The sequence below is a fragment of the Otolemur garnettii genome, unplaced genomic scaffold (genome assembly GCF_000181295.1).
Source record: "Otolemur garnettii isolate 467f Iridium unplaced genomic scaffold, OtoGar3 scaffold00070, whole genome shotgun sequence".
In the NCBI taxonomy this organism is placed as follows: domain Eukaryota; kingdom Metazoa; phylum Chordata; class Mammalia; order Primates; family Galagidae; genus Otolemur; species Otolemur garnettii.
Window position 1 is genome coordinate 2,164,223 of NW_003852465.1, and position 15,796 is coordinate 2,180,018.

Sequence of the window (15,796 nt, forward strand, 5' to 3'; positions counted from 1 at the left end):
AATTTAGGTTGTAGGCTTTGAAATTTCCTTCTATTCTCAATATAATAGTAATGAGGTTGAAGTATGGAAGCTGTAGATACGTGTTAATAAAATTCAACACAAATGTTGATGATATACATATATGTGTACATAAACAAGAATGCCAGCCATTGTTTTTCATCTAATTTCATAATATTTTATTGCAGGTACTATAGCTACTTTGCAAAATTGTTTTAAACCCTCCCTGAGAGATCACATGTTTGAAAGTAAAATGTAAAACCAGTTATTTATTCCATTGAAATGTTAAATTCCATTGGTACCAGAGCAAATGGTGACCTGACCCTGTATTAGCTTGTGAAACTTAAGTCACATCCTTCATTAATAACAGGATGGGAATTTGTTGATGTGGAGAGAGAAGGGTAAGGTTGAAGAAGCATCAAGAGGGCAAGGTGTAGGCAGGACAAATTTTAATGAATTCAGGGTATGGGGCTCAGGAATTTTAACTAAGGATAACTGGAACACAATGAACTCAAGTCTTTATTTTTAACATGTCCAAGCTCTTCATTTTGTTCTTTAGATTAAGTTTCTCTCTGGCATCACATTCTTTCAGCCTGAAGAAATTATTGGAATATTTCCTGTCATTCCAGTAAATCAGGTATAAAACCTCTAAGACTTTGTTTACATGGGAAATTGTTTTACCTTCATTTTTGAAAGATAGAATTCTGGATTGGCAGGGTTTTTGTTGTTGCTAGCTTCTCTAAACATGTCAGCCCCTTGTTGTCAGGTTCAGGTATTATAGTTTCTGATAAGACGTCTGTAGGATTCCTCATGTTTGTTGACACACAGTGTGTTTTTCCATCTTCTCAATGTCTTTCATATATTTTTCTTATTTTTTCTGTTATCAGTTGACTATGTGTTGTGATTTTTGCTTGGGTATTTATACTATTTGGTGTTCTCTGAGCTTCTTGGATACATGGTTTGATTTTTTTTTATTATTTTAGAACATTTTCATCTACTATCATTTCAAGTATTTCTTCTACTTTAGTCTCCCTTTTTTCTTCTGGACTTTTATCTGACTGCTATTTATCATTGGATATCAGTCCAGAGTTTTTGCATGCTCTGTGCTGTATTTTTCTCCTCACCATTTTTTCTTTTATGATGACTTGGGTAATTTCTCTTACACTGTTATCTTCAAGTTCACTGAATATTTCATCTGCTGTATCAAGTATACTGATCTGTCCATCAGAGAAAACTCTCAATTTATATCATCTTTTGAAAATTTTGAATACTTGTATTTGACATTTGCTTAACGTTTTCATCTTCCTGGTTCCATTCTTTCCTCTATATCCTTCAGAAATTTAATCACTGGTTATTTTAACTCCTTCTCTGATAGTTTTAATATCAGCATCATCTCTGAGTTTGATGTAATAGAAGATGATTTGGAAGAGAGAGTGTGTGTTTATGTGTGTATCTCATAAATTCACATGCTAAACATTGTGTATAGGGTAGTAGAGACTGAGCTAAACTATTGATACCTGAAAATGAGCATGCCTCTTCTGCCAGCTTATTGGTGTGGACAACAGGATCTGAATTTTTAATTTTATTGTTATTCTGGTTATCTTTAATGGGACACAGTCTTCAAATTTCTTTGGTGTTGGCCAAATTCTTAGAGAGAAAGCTGGGGTGGTATGGTTTGTTTGTATCTTTTTAAATCTATTGTGATCTATTCCCAACTTTCAGTTGACTGTAATGTGTCTTTACCACAGGAGATACCTCTTTTCATGCTCTTGCCAGCACCCTGCAGGTGGAATGCTATTGCTTGATACTCAGTGCTATGCTTATGCTGGAGTGTGGGGATGGCAGCAGCAGAGTTGAGGCTGTCTGTCCCACTCTAACCTCAGTCTTTGTGACCTTCAAGAATTGGGGGCTTTTTCAGCCTCCTTTTTTTCTTGTCCCTTCTCTCCATCACCAAGGCCAAACTGCCTTCCATATGAAACTGGTTTTAAGAGAGAGTTACCTGCTCTGCCTTTGGCACTGGGAGATGCCTATTGTTATAGAAGCTTAGACCTCAGACCTCCCACAGGTTAGAGAGTTGTTAGGTTTTATGCTCCCCCATATTGTGTCTCTGTCCTTTATTTGACACTTTACCCTCCCCTACAAATGACACAAAGTATTTATGAGAGGAGACCCCAGGGAAGAGTAGGGGTTTTATTTCTATCTGTCCACAGTTCTCAATTACCTCCTGCCCAACTGTACCACCAATTAAGGTTCTCTGTTCTCTTTCCCTAACCCCAAAATTATTTATGAGTACCTGAAGGATATCTGTATAGGTTGCAAGGGAGTGAAGCTTTTCTTTTCATCAGATGTCCCTAGCTATTTCCGGCTCAATATTAGGCTATGTGACCTCTGAAGTTCTTCAGAAATTGAGCTGATGACTTCTCAACTTCATACACTGAACTTAGTGTGGCCATTTTCCTCCCTTATTCCACCATGGTAGACAATTTATTTGCCTTGTTTTTCCTTGGATTAGCTCCTCTCCTTTTGACTTTCAGGTTACATGTTGCCTTGTAATCTTAGTACTCTGACAAACTTACTAAAATTACGGTTTTATAGGTTATCCAATGTTTATCATAGTTATTGTAGTAGCACTGTTCTTTGCAGCTGTCTATATCATAAATGAAGATACAAGCCATACACTTCTTTATGTATAAGTCTTATTAATGTAGACCATCTGCACCATACCACGCACAGGAGGGCACAGAATAGTGACTGCTTATAAAAATAATTACGTATTCTATACTTGGAGAAGATTCTAAAGAATGGGTATTTGCCTTAGGCTGATGGTGAGAGGTATAAAATTCTTAGAGATCCAGTCACATATATAGAGGGTGCCAAAATAAAATGTATGCATGGTTTAAGAAAGAAAAAAAACTGTACAAAAATTATAAGAATAAATAGTGACAAAAAAAGATGAATTCAAGTCACATTTGACTTCTGCAATTATAAGAGGTAATCACAGTGGTTACCATCAGGATTCAGATACTTCTATTACATCAAGACTGCCTGAGCAATGTTGAACAGAGGACTCATGTGAGAACTTCTGGATCTTCCCTGGTGCATATTGCACACAGTATCGTGTGTCTCAAACTTACTACAAATGAGTGCACTTGTTAGGGGTTCTGTCACATGTTCTGTTGCATACCTCCATTGTCGCATTTCTACAACATTCTCAAATTTCAAATACCACTTTGAAATGGTCTTGCATTCTTCAAATGACAACTGTGCTTCCACCACCATTTTCTTTGACAGTCCTGCCTGTCACCTGGTGATGCCAGCATTCATTTGATTAATGCTGTCTTTTAGTAAACATCATAGCACACATTGCTATTGTAATTCGATTCAACTTTGAAAAGTAATGCATAGATAACATTGCTTAAAATGTGTATAAAATTTTTGGCATTGCCCTTACCCTGGTATTCCCTCCACATAGCTCTTCATTCCTGCTTCACCTCTTAATTCTGACATACACTTGCAAGATAAGAACGTGACCACATCATATTCTGAAAAGGCTTCTTCAATGGTTCTTGTACCTTTCCTTTTCTATTCCCCCTGGGAGCAGTCCTCTAATCTGGAAAGTATTGACCATAGACTTGCTATCCAGCACAGTCCTTGTCGTAGATATTTCCAAACAGCTGGCTTAAAGAAGGCTACATGTAGTTCTAGTCCTGTCCAAAATCTAGTGCCACCCTCCTTTGAAGTTAAAGTTGTATCAAAGGCCAAAGCCTATCACTCCCAAATGAATCAATGTTCCAAGTTTAGAGGAATTTAAAGATTGACACTTGTTAAGAGTAGAATTCATAAGACCCTTCTTCAATACTATCAGAACCTAAATATTAATCTCTATTTTATGTTCCTGGAAGTGGAATCCATAATTCTTATTCTCTAGCTTCATTCTGTTAAATCCCTGTACTGTTTAGGTGATTGTTATGCATTTTCAGGTCGCTACCTTATTAACCTATTCAATAATAGAAAAAATTGCACAATTATATTTAAAATTTGCCAATTTTAAATATAATTATGTTTAGCATTTTTCTTTTATTTAATAGTATTATGGAAGGAGGAAACATCATCAGATTATTTAAAGCATATCTAAAGTGAATTTTTTAATTTACTATTTTGCTATGACTTTGATGAAGAAATTTTAACCTCAAGGATTTTTTAAACTCTTATTCACCTGGACAGTATGACCATCTTTGAAAGTTTCCTGATTCCCCATGCCACCCCAAACTCTCAACAGGGGAAAAATGTGTCCATCTTTTGGCATAAACACTCCCCGGGCATTCCTTCAGATTCAATCATTGTTCAGTTCACCAAAGATAGATTACCACAACTAGACTTTTGACTGTCCACACTAGTAACATTAGTTAAAATTTTGAACTAACTATTAAAAATCAGGATTGGAAAACACTATTTTTGGAGTCAGTTAGGGTTGTTTTTAAAACTCTCCAGTCATTAAATTGTGAGCTTGGATGTGCTGGTAAATACTGAACAACTGGTACTCCAAGGAAGCCAGTTGTTTGGTATTTACCAGCATATGCAAGCTCACAATGTAGTATTTGCTGATTTGGGTCATGTAAATATTTCATGATAGTTGATTTTTCAAGCTACCAACATGATATCACTGAACATACAGTTGGGAAGAGGTACCCGATAGTACACTAGAGTACACCATTTCAACTATATAAACAAAATAGGTGTAAAAAATCTCTAAAGCCTTGATGATATTAAAATGTATAGAAAATCATGTATTCTGAGTGTTTATCATTATAAAAATATAATTTAATATTAAGTTTATACCATTTAATTATTAATAATGGTTGTGTTTAACAACCAGCTTGGAAAATTTCTAAAAATTAAAATAGACTTTTGCAAGGTGTTATGGACTGACTCTAGCAGACCACTGGTTCTAAGCTTTTGAGGACAAGGGATTTAAATTTCCAGCACTGGGTTGGGTTTTGATTCATAGCCTACTTCAATGGATATTTGCTCAAGTCAATATTATCCAAACAAAAAGAAGTTAGATGTTATTCTTTGCATTCAAATCTGCGTGACCCAGGCTAGTTTTTCTTTTGCCTCTATTCCCTAAACTGGTTATTCTTTGCTCCTGGAATTTAGATTATTTTTCGAGAATAATTATTACTAGGTCATATAGTGTTCTCTGTAGCCAAGAATTTTGCATCTGACAATTTTGCACCAAGAAAGCAGTCTAGATCATATGTTATCCTCATAAATTAGGGCTTTTATTCTCTATGTTAAATCAATTATTTGTTTTTAATTAAAATTCCTATGCATATCAGTAAAGTGTCACCTTGGTCAGAAAAATTCCTACATCCACTCCATAGAACAAAAATATTAGTTGTGTTTTCAAAATATTTTTGTGACTGCCTCTTTAATTTTATAGGACAAAGGTCTATGATGAAATCTTTTCCAGGAAATTACAGTCTCTGGTTTCAAGATAAAACTCCTTATGAAGAAGCAAAGTTGATTTATTTCTGTATTCAATAACTCTGTATAAACAAATATTTTACTGAAGAATTTACTGATACATTAATATCCTGCTTTGAGGCTTAGTTTTCCATAGGAAATAAAATATGCTACAAATATACATATTAAAAGAGCCTTATACAAAATTGCCTTATTAAATGAAAGTATGTTATAATAGTTACGTTTTACACCTTGAACCTATAGACAAATAATAATGGGAGGAGTATAAATATAAAACATTAGTCCAAATTATAGTCTACACACAAGTTTTAAATAGTAGTATTTAAAAAACCCAGTAGAAACTAATCTATGTTATTAGCAGTCATATTTTTGGTGTTGGTGGAGAATGGATTAAAGTCAATTAAATATTCACCAATGTGAAATATCATATACTTCAATAAGAACTTTAAAATCCTTTTGTACTGGGTAGTGCCTATGGCTCAAAAGGGTAAGGTGCTGATCCCATATGCTGGAGGTGACAAGTTCAAACCCAGCCTCAGCCAAAAACATCAAAAAATAAAATAAAATAGAATAAAATAAAATGCTTTTGTACATATGCACATTGTCATATATTAATACAGTGTATATTTGTGTGCTGTAATAATAGTGTGATTATTTTTTAAATACATCTGTTCAAAAATTTTTAAGTAAATAAGTTTTTAATTATAATGAGGCTGAAAGCCCATAAAGGAAGCCTGTTTTTGTGTTAATCAAACATTAATATTATAGTGAATGTACCATCTATTTTGTTGTTGACATTTAGTAATTCATGCATTTATACAATATTTTTTTTGTTAAGCTTTATTGATGTATAAGTACAAAAATTGTGTATACTCAAGTGTACATGGATATAAAGTATACAAGGATCACAAGGTGGTGTTTTGATATCTGTATATATTTTTAAAGGATTTTCACAACTAAGCTTATTCATATATCTATTACCTCACATAGTTAACCTTTTCTGCTTTTTGTGTTTATAACACTTCATATCTACTGTCTTAAAGAATTTCAAGTATAGTTACCATGCTGTGTATTATGTCTTCAAGACTTATCCATCTTATATCTGTAAATACATACCCTTCACAAACTTCTCTACCTTTGGCCCTTTCCTGGTACCTGATCTACTCTCTGTTTCTAGGAGTTTGACTTTTTTAGATTTCACATACTATAAGTGAGATTATATAGCTTTTATCTTTCCATATATGACATTTCAGTGAGCATAATATTCTCCAGGTTCATTCTTGTTGTTGCAAATGGTGATATTTCTTTCCTTCTTTAAGATTTAGTAATATTTCATTGCCTAAATTCATGAATTTTCTACCACAGGTTTATACTGACAGCACTGTACAAATAGCTCATTAATGTTTCCTAACCTTGATATATTAGGGTCTCACAGCTATGCTCATGCTGAGGTGAGGTGGTATCCTGTTGGGTGGTGTTCATTACTGTTGTGTGTTTTTGTGTGCCATTGTGAGAATGTTGGAGCTTGAATCAGAGCAAGAAACAAACATTAAATTTTTTGGTAAACTTGGTAAGAGTGGAAGGGACATTAGGGGCATGTTAGGCCAAGTTTATGGGGATACTGCCATGAAGAAAAGCAGTGTACAAATGTATTAAACATTTTTCTGAGGAGAGAGAAAACATTTAAGAAGTCAGGGCAACCAATAATGAGCAGAACTGAAGGAAGCATTACAGAAATTCAACAAATTGTGTGTGAAAGTTGTCAGCTGATTGTGAGAAGTATAGCAGACCAAGTAAACATTGAGAGATGTTTCTGTAATGCTACATGATAGTGCTTGGTAAATATCAGAGCTTTCTTTATTCCCTTTCAGTCAGTCTTTTTTTTTTTTTCTCTTTTTCTTTTTTCTCTGACTGGATATTTTTAAATTCCCTGCTTTTGAATCCACAGAGTCTTTCTTCTGCTTGATTATGTCTGTTGTTGATGCTCTCTATTGCATTTTCTATTTCATCCATTATATTCTTTATCTCTAGAATATTTGTTTGGTTTTTAATGTTGAACTTATTGTTTTGTCCATGTATTGTTTTCCTAGATTTATTAAGTTTTTAATCTGTTTCTTGGAACTAATTGAGCTTCCTTGAAAAGTATTTTGAATTATTTTTCAGGCAATTTGTAGGTTTTGATTTCTTTGGGGTTGGTTACCAAAAAATTATTGTGTTTCTTTGGTAGTGACATGTTTCTTTCTTTCTTTTTTTGTGTCTTGTTGCCTTGCATTGATACTCCATATTTGATGAGGCAGTCACCTGTTCTAGACTTTATAGACTGATATTGATGGGAAAGAACTTTCAGATGATAGCAGAGATTCTGGGTAAGTAGATGTCATGGTTTCAGCTCTAATGAGGGGCATCATGTAGGCTCCATGTAGCCCTGTCAGTTAACGTTAGCATTGGTGAAGATTACAAGGGTTCTCAATGGCCAAGGCTGTGTATATTCACAGCAGGAGCAAGAGATGTTGAAGTTTTATTGGCAAGGCTAGTGGAGTTCCCCTAAGTTCTTTTTACTCTATAGGGAAAACAATAGCTTAGTGGGTGCTCAGAGGCATGCTTGAGGTGGCACTGACACTAGTATCTAATGCACAGTATTCATGAATTGGCCATGGAGCTAGAGTATAGAGCATGGAATCATAGAGGGACCATCGTTCAGGGATCTGTGGTGTTAGTATCATTGATGCTTGGGATGAAGTTACCTCACTGTCATGTTGGTTCAAGTGTGCACAGCATATGAAAGCAGAGGCATGCTGGGCTACTGCTGCTTTAGCACTATGGGGGTGCAGAAATTCCTCCTGCAGCAGTGGCTCCAGTGTCTAGGGTATAGACACTCTGGAAGTGGGCAAGAACTAGAATCCAGAGGGTGAGCACACACAGAGCAACAGTGTCTTAGTCTATTTTGCATTGCTCTGAAGGAATATCTGAAGATAGGTAATTTATTTAAAAAAAAAAAGCAGCACTTTTTATTTGGCTCATATTTCTTCAGGCTGTAGAAGAGGAACACCTCCATCTACATTTGCTGAGGTCCTTAGGCTGCTTCCACGTGGCCAGGGAACAAGGAAAAGGGGGAGCAAGTATGTAGAGATCACATGGCAAGAGAGGAAGTTTGGAGGGGGGAATGCCAGCAACTTTTTAACAATCAGCTCTCATGAGAGCTAAGAGTAAAAACTTAAAAATTCCCAGTGGGGAGCATTGCTATATTTGTGAAAGATCTGCCTCAATGGCTCAAACACCTCTCATTAAGCCCAACACTGCTATAGTTTGAAATCAAATTTCAACATGAGGTTTGGAGGCAATACGTATTCAAATTTTGTAGCAATGGCTCTGGGGCCTGAGTTGCTGGATTGCTCACTGTGGTAGTGGCTGTAAGTGGTGGGCACTCATGTAGTGGCAGTGAAGCCAGGTCTAAAGCACAGTTATAACTGCCAGGCCTGGGGTGTAGCTAGACCACAGTGGCTGTGGCTCTTATGTCTAAGGCATGGGCACTCATATCCCATCTCTAACCATAGAGCAAGGCCGGTGGATTATGAGTACAGTAGAGTGGTTATGACTCCAGTGGTTGGAGCACACGTTGATTTGGTAGAGGTAGGTAGTAGCACAATAGTGGCTCTCTCTTGGGGGACCAGCACAGAATCTCCTTCTCCAGGGAGTTTGCAGTGGTGGTGACTCTTGATTACCTCAGTGTCTTCTTCAGAGAAGGCCACTGAGAATCATATGGAACATGATGTGTGGCTTATACTGAGACCCCCACCCTTGTAATTATCTTCAGACTCCTTGGGTATGATGATCTCTGCAGAAATCCTTTCTGTGTGATTATTCTCTGTTTGGTACAGGTTCTTGAGCACACCCAAAGGTAGTTTTGTTTTTCTGGGGGGGAAGAAGGCTGATATCTTTATCTCTACCATCTTGCTGACATCACTCCACAATAAACTTTCTTAAAGTAACTACTCATGGTTTGAGACACATTTTTCAAAAGTTCAAAAATTCTAAAAGATCTAAGAGCGTACAAGACATTTGTTGGATTAAAAATATTAAGACATATTGAGACAGATATAAATTGTCTTGAGACTAAAAATATATTTAGACTATTTTTCAGATTTTTAAATTTTTGCTGGAGAAGATAAATAGGATGTAATATTTAGAAGTGCTCCCCTAATGTGTGTCTATAGAGAGCTACATTGGCAGATATTCAAAGCTGTTTGGTATCTCTCTTAGGAAAGAAATGGATGCTGACATCTCTTGAGTTGGAGTTAATCACATACAAATAAAAACTGACTCTTGAAATAATTAAAAGTAAATATGATTAAATGGAGATTATTATAGTTATTTGTTATATATTGATAAACTTTTAAAAACTTTAAAATATATTTTTCAATTATACTTGTAACCATTAGTAGCCTCATTTTACGTGGAGATTAAACTGCAATTAGATAATTTTCATGAAACCTGGGAAATCATTTGAGTATGTTGATTTGAAAACTAATTGAAATATTAGAGAAAATCTTAGGCATTTTAATGGAAGTAGAAATCCTTTACTATTACATGAACATTATATAAGTATTTCAAAATTTGAGACATATTAACTGAATATTAACATTTCTTTAACTCATATTAACATTTCTTTAACTGAATTTCTTTTGTAATGACTGGAGAGATGTTTCTGAATAGAGTTAGATGTCGTTAGGATCACTTTTCTTCTTTAGGCTACCATCTTGGAATGAAAATAGAAATTGAAGAAAGGGAATCTCATATGTAAGATCTAGTGAACTTTCTTCCTAATATTATTTTTCCTCATTTAAAAAATGTTATTCATATTTAAATTATTTAGAGCATATATGCAAGGAAAATAAAAATTTATGTTCTACTGCTAGCTTACTAAATAAAACTGTATGCACCTGAACTCCTCTGTGAAATTCTCTCCAATAATATTCTCTTCCTCTCTCTAGAAGTAACTATAATCCTGAATTTGATATTTATATATTTCTCATATTTTCTTAATTTCCATTTACTTCTGCCTATAGACAAAATATAATACTGTTTTACTGTATTCCTTTTTAAAATCTTATGTGATTGAGATTGTGATATGAGTTCTCAGTGTTAAGCTTGTAAAATGATCCATCTCTATTGACACTTATAACTTTATTCTATTTTTTCTCAGTAAATTTTTAAAAATTCTATTAAAGTGTAATATGGCTCAGGAAACATGAGCAACTCAAATTCTGTCTTATTCTTTGTATCTATATACTGTTAAGCAAGTTACTTAAACTATTTCAACCTATTTACGAGTGGAAAACAACATATTCTTTATAAATTGATTTTGATATGATGATGTACTATAAGTATGGAGAAATATATATACATATATATATATACACATACATGTATAATATTATGTATTCAGAGCTAATAAATGTTCATTCTTTTCAATATTGTTCTTCTTACTCCAATTTTTAAAATCAGCTGTAATATACATACCTTTTACCCAAAATAGACCATTTATCTTCTTGAAGATAAGAAGGCAACAAAGGAAAAGAAAACATTTCTTTCTGACTATAATTATGGGGGGGAGGGGTGGCTCAGCAGTTTGATGTGTTAGAAGGGCCTGAGTTATGAACTCAAATACTGGATGTGACTTTTTGCTTACCTGTTCATTTTGCTTACCAATTCATTGGTCATGTGATTTGGGCAGATAACCTAATTTTTCTTAAAGCAAGACTTTGCATAGACAAAATGGAAATAAATGCTACTTAATCCATTAGGGCTTTGTGATGGCCAAATAAAATCAGTTTAGTAAAGTACTAAGTATTGTTCTAGTCTTAGAGCGTACATTGAATACTAATAGTTTTTTCCTTTGCTGTTAATTTAATGTCAAGATGTTAACAGAAGAGTTTTACATATATGAACATGTCTATGTGCCTGGGTTTCATCCTCCACTCTCTTTGCATTGTATACTTCCAACCTTTAGTTATGTCATCAACTTTGATAACTTAAGCAATCCTGGCCAGTCCCTAATTTATGTAGTAAGCTACCACCTCATTATTCAACTGTCTGTTGAAAAATTTTTATGTCCAACTCTTTACCAACTCTTTTTCTAGTTTCCTGGTTTATCCTTATTTTGTTATAGCTAATATTATCGTATCTCATTATATTCTGGAAATATCAACAGGTTGGGATTTGATTTTTTTGTTGTTTGTTTTTTTGGTAGGAATGAAGAGAAGAAGCCTTTAGTTACCCAGGTCACAACCCTATGTCTTCTGTGATCCCTCCCAACCTCATAATAATTCCACTCAGTACTAGTGACTTTAACATTTAAATATCCCTAGAACATTTTTCTCACACTATTTCCCTATATCTGCCTTGTTTAGGTTTTCTACACTTCTGGAGGCCAACAAGTAGTATTCTAGGAAACATATCCTTCCCTCTGGTTACTGCATCCAGTCAGCCCACCCCCTTCCCCATCATAAAATCTAGTCATATTATTCTCTTGGTGAAAGGTCTATATATTTCTTTCTCTGCAGAATAGTATCAAATACCTTAATAGTGTTAAAAATGTTCTACATATTCAAGATTTTAATGGATTTTTATAAGCTTTATATTAATCAGATTGTACATATCTTTCCCTTGTCACCTCATAGATTGTATCCAAAGTTCTCATCATATAGAAATCTGAGTTTCTCAAATATATCACGTGATGGCCTGTCACCCTACAAGGCAATGCTTCTCTTTACTGGAAATCTTTTTCCCTTTAAGCCATTTCTTCCAAGACTAAGCTTTGGAAGAAAATGAATTAAAGTTTCTAAAGTTCCAACTGTGTCTGGAACTGTGTTAAGTAGCATAAAGGTATTACAATATTTAAATCTCCTAATAACTCTGTGAGGTTGATAAAACCCCCATTTTAAAGATGAGGAAATTGAGGCAAGTTTTAAACTCTTATTTGCCAACTACAAAAACTGTATTTTTCACAAACGTGCCCTATGTGATTTATTTAGTTTTCACAGAAACCTACCAAGATAGATATTTAACAGGATTTCTACAAGGTAGATCTGATGCTCATAGAGTATGAATGGTGTTCAAGGTCAAGAATTCAATTCCGCAAAACCTGAATTTAATATCAATTTGTTGAACATTAAAGCCCATGTTATTTCCATTGTAACATCCAGTGTCTTTATGAATCATTTTCTAATACTCCCCATGGGTAGAAGGCAATACCAATATTTCTTCTGTTGCTATGCCTCAGGTCATAGAATAAAATAAGAAGAATTAGCACCTAGCAGTTACTGAATGCACAGATGCAGTTCTGTGTGCTCTGGTAATTATCTCATTTTAATGTCTCAGTGTGTATCATAGTGACTGTTAATATATTCATCACCTCTTCAGGGTGTTTACTGCTTTCCTCACTAAATTATGAACATCTTGGTGGCAGCCATTGATCTATAGATTTGTTTTCTTAACATCTTGTGCAAATCCTTACAAGTAGAAGGTACACAATAAATGTTTTTTAATTAAAATAATGTATTATGATTATGGACTGGCTATGGTATTGGTAGGACACAAAGAGAAAAGTAAAAAAATATATATATATACACATATATATAAATCTCAGAGTACAAATACAATCATCTCCCAAGGTACTTATCACTTGAGTTGAGGAATGTCGAACTAAATTATTGGTCAGCTAAGTTATTTTCCTAACTTTAATGGCATTATTATTTTTTTTTATAATGGAGAGACATTATTCATTTTTGCAAGTGACTCTAGTCAGGCAAGTTAGTTATATATCTTAGTAGATAGCACCGATTTAACAAAGTAAATATGTTTTGCTTTATACCCAAATTTTGCTTTACTTTATTGACCCTATGCACATTATGGAGTTCAGTCCATATTTCACGTGTGCTGTAAATTCAAAATATTGGAAAACCTCTTGATCTGCCGAGACATCAAATTTATCTAAACTGGACATCTCTGTTTTCCATCTATTTAAAAAGATCGGTTAAGTGTTGTTTTCAGGCACAGCCAGACTTCTGAAATAATGGAAGTTGGCTCTTTATTATGGTTTTGGGCTTTGTTTTATCCAGCAGTGCAGTTGTCTGCTCGCCCCCTATTATTTCCATTCAAGGCTTACTTGCTATCTCCCTTCCTTGACTTCTTTGGGATTTACTGTCTCTACAGTTTTTCTTACGCACATCCTTTTCTCTTTTCATTGGCTCCTGATCTTGTTGTATTCTAGAGATGGTAATGATGACATGGATGCTTGTTTCTCATCTCTCTTCTTATCTTCAGACAATTGAATCATGAAAATCTACAAAGCAGATGCAAAGTTGCAGTCTTCATTTTAGACTTGGATCTTGGATATTTGTATGTGAGAGAAGATACTGGCTTTTCTCCCACTCACTGTAGAAAGAGCGAGAGACTAAGCGAGTGCTCTTCCTAGCCAGCTGGCTGAACACTGTTGAGTCACGTCATCTCAAGAAGCTTAAATTTCCAGTGCTTACATTTGTAATCATTGTAGGTTGTGTTGGTAATTTAGATTTCCTAAGTGATGGTGGTCTATATCCTCACACTCAGTGAATTTCCAAATTTTCAAATTTCTACTGTTTTTAAATGAAATACTTTCTTCCCATGAAATTGCTCCTATAGATGATTCAACTAATAAAAATTCTGTAATTTTAGAAGCGTCTGAGGCATTTCAATCATCTAGTTAAAAAATAAAAATATTATTCATAACAGAGGTAAACATTATAAGATAAGGTTTACCATGTGGGTTTACTTGAAGTTTTATTAGCTTTATGGCAATATATGTAAATATAAGAATTTATGTTACTGGGAAGAATAAAACATTATGGAACATGGTATAAAATAATTGGATGATTAATTTCCCAGACTTCCATTTAGACTATTTTAGCATAATCTGTAGCAGTTGGGTACAGATATTTTCTCCATGGTTTAGCGGGGATTATGCTTTGCATGCACTTGGAAGGCAAACATATTTCCTTGGACATCCCTAACTCATTTCTAATTGTCATCAACATCCCTACTAACCTCAAAGGCTGATATCAGCTATTATTTTTTATTAACTGAAGATTAACATTAACTTATTGTTTCCAAAGGGGTGAATTGCTCCCTATGGCATAAATGTCAGATAGGAAACATTGCTTATACCCAAGATAGTTATTCTCTACTTTAGTCTTGAGCCAGGAACGTGAAGATTTCTTCTCTAGTTTTACAAAAAGTAAGGTACAAATGACATAGGATATCTGAATTGTGTGTGTGTGGATAAAGAGGCTTTGGGAAGACATGATTTTAGATATCTTAATGACCTTAATAGCATCACGTTCAATCCTCAATGGTGGAAAAATAAGACAGTTAGTTTTCATATCCCGGACACTTTGAGAAATAGACATTTATGGTGTGTATGTGTGTGTGTGTATGTGCATTTAGGGTGGCCATAAAGTTCATATGCAATTTGAAATAGTGTGCAATTTATACTGCCACCAGAGTGTTTTTGTTTTGTGTTTTTGACGATTTAAAATGCTATCTGCATTTTCCGTGATGAATATTGGTATAATTAAACATACATTTTAAGTCTGCTTTTTTTGCAGTCAGTGAAAATGATCATGTGTGCTTAGAAGCTTAACTTCTAAGAGAAACGGCTCTCAGAACCATTGACAGACCCAGAGGAGAGGTGCTTATAATCCAAAATAGTTAATACTGGTGAACATATATCTGCTATGATGATTTTTTTTTTAAAGAGAACCCTTTCTATGTTATTGAAATGAAAAAAAAAATTGTGTTTAAATTAAAGTCTTCTAAGAAAGGTTGATCAAATGAGCCCAGGTTAAAAAATATCCTATATTTTATAGCCACTTATCACTCTTTCTCTTTTATTTTTTTCCTTAATTTTTCTTTAGCCTTGTTGATGTCCTAGAAATGATAGGAAGAAAACAACTCTATCCAGCTTATAATGTAAAATATTCCGCCTAAATCTGCAGGAAGTATGTCTTTGGAAAAAAGAAAACAGATGCCGTAGCATTTCTGCCAAAGAGAGAGTCCGGTTTAAATATTCCGCAGTATGCAAATGTCATCTCCTCTGTGTGAATGTTTTACCCGAGTGGAAGCTGCGGGCTTGGAGGCTTCTGCCTGCGATTTGGGTTGTAATTTTATTTGTGGAAATAAACCAATCGCAGAGCTCCAATTGTCTTAGTGGTGAGGTGATCAATAGCCCATTACTGGACAGAACGGCGACCACAGGAAGTGCATTGAAGATTTT

General features: G+C 34.5%; 1 protein-coding gene across 2 annotated transcripts in view; it reads left to right on the plus strand.

Annotated features, from left to right (window-relative positions):
- CNTN1 (contactin 1) overlaps window positions 1–15,796 on the plus strand; it is a 344,737-nt gene that overhangs the window by 115,537 nt on the left and 213,404 nt on the right. The gene's annotated exons all lie outside the window — the stretch shown is intronic.